The following is a 2157-nucleotide window of genomic DNA, read 5'->3' as shown; positions in this document are numbered from 1 at the left end:
TTTTGCATTATAGCACTACTCTCCTTCGTCAACATGACAATCTCCTACTCATCCAACCTCATTTTATTCGAAAGGATCTCCTTCATGAACTTTGCACAGCTGGGCATTTAGGCTAAGGTATTTCCAAACGGTATACTAATTTGAAGTTTCTTGAATACCTTTAGAAAGTTCTCAAATTGCTTGTCCATCTTGTGCTTGTGCAACCTCTGAGGGAATGGAATCGGCGGGACATATGGCTTCGCCAGTGGTGGCGTCACCTTCTCTTAGAGCTTCTTGTTCTTCTTGATTATCCGGAGCTTCGGACTCATCTGATTTGGATGGTGTCTCTTGATCTTTTTTAGTCTCTTTCGCAACTCCATGTCTCTTAAGATGAATTTTTGGAAGCTGTATCCCACTCCTTGTTGTGATCACATTTACCTGCTCCTTCGGGTTCACCTTAGTGTTAGTAGCCCATGTGCCCGATTGCCTTTCGGTTTGGATTTTTGCTATCTACCCAATCTGATTTTCAATATTCTTAATGGTTGCGTCGGTCCGGTCACTTCGTTCTTGAAGTTTTGAAACTGCTTCTTCCCATCCTCTTTTTTCCACTTGTGGCCGCCCTTGTTTTGGTGGATTCTGGATGTTCTGAGTATTACCATAAGAAAAATGAGGATGATTCCTCCAACCCATATTGTATGTCTATGAGAATGGGTTATTCTGCTGCCTTTGGAAATTTTGTTGACGTTGGAAATTCTGAGCATAGGCAGCTTGCTCCGTAAATGGTGGATTTATGAGCAGCGAACATTCAGGCATTGGATGAGCTGCTCCATAAGTTTCACATATGGGAAGTGATCCTTGCACCATATTAACATTCAAAGAATACTTTAAGGCTTCCATCTGCTTTGATAGTGCATCAATCTTGGCCAACATCAACGTGTTAACATCCACTTCATGCACTCTAGCTACTTTTTTATGTGAATTTTCTATCTAGCCACATCACTAACTCCTTACTCATTGTCTCAAAAAGGTCATGAAGCTGGCCGGTCGATTTATTTCGGATAGATCCTCCTACTGTAGGATCAACTGTGGAACGGCTATAAGGAGTCAGCTCAGCATAGAAAAATGATTTTGAGCTAGTAGTGGAAAACCATGACTGACACTTTCTCAACAGCTCCTTGAACCTCTCCCATGCTTCATGAAAATTTTCAAACTCAGCTTGCTGAAAATTCGAAATCTCATGCTTAAGCTTGTTAATCTTGGTCGCTGGGAAGTATTTGAGTGTAAACTTCTGTACCAAATATGCCCATGTAATAATACTGCCCGGTGGTAATGAGCCTAACCACTCTCGAGCCCTATCCTTCAAAGTGTGAGGGAAAAGGCGCATCTTGAGTGCCTCTTCATTAATTCCTTGGTACTTGAAATTCCCACAATACCCTAAAAATTGAGATAGGTGGTAGTGTGGATTTTCCTCGCTCATTCCATAAAAAGGTATGTTGTTGGCGAAGAGATTGATCACGTCTGGCCTCAACTGAAAATTCTCATGCCCGTACGGAAGATAGATTATACTTGATCGGTTCTCAATCATTGGGGGCATCATGAAGTCCCCCATCAGAATGTCTCTTTCGTTAACTTCATCGAGTTGCGCCATTTGAACAAGCTAATTTGCGTTATCACCCATATTGTTCAGTTGCTCTTCCCTCTTTGCTCTTTATTCACGACGTCTTTGGTGGAACATTCTTTCTATCTTAGGATCAAACTCATAAATATCTGAACGTTATGAACGGCTCATGCACTATCTCAATCCCTACACACACACAAATCGAAATAGCTCAGCCCAAAAAATAATGAAAACAAAATTTGACAGTTAAAGCTAATATCAATCAAAGCAGTAATCAAAAGAGCTAGTCCCCGACAACGGCACCAAAAACTTGTTCGCCTATTTCTATCCCGTAAGTGGACGAATTGTGACAAGTAATATAGTAATAAGTAGAGTGTCGTACCCACAAGGACTAACTTTTGACGTCTACTTTAACTAATTTTACCTTAACCTAACACACACATTGGTATAGCTATTAACAATGACTTCAATTGTAATGGAAACTGATTAACTAATAAAAGATGCAACTAAAACAATTTCTTTGATTCAAAAACTCTCAAGGATAAGGCACTAGTGTTTGT

The 2157-nt window shown here is 40.3% G+C and overlaps 1 non-coding gene across 1 annotated transcript; it reads left to right on the top strand.

Moving 5' to 3' along the window:
- Positions 1-1123: 1123 nt before the first annotated feature.
- LOC127810736 (small nucleolar RNA R71) lies at positions 1124-1228 on the top strand. The gene has a single exon (XR_008025547.1). It is a non-coding gene; the product is annotated as a small nucleolar RNA R71 (small nucleolar RNA).
- Positions 1229-2157: the final 929 nt, after the last annotated feature.

Source organism: Diospyros lotus, chromosome 9 (assembly GCF_014633365.1).
Source record: "Diospyros lotus cultivar Yz01 chromosome 9, ASM1463336v1, whole genome shotgun sequence".
Taxonomy (NCBI): Eukaryota; Viridiplantae; Streptophyta; class Magnoliopsida; order Ericales; family Ebenaceae; genus Diospyros; species Diospyros lotus.
Note: the sequence above shows the minus strand (reverse complement) of the source record. Positions and strands in the feature narration are given on the sequence as shown.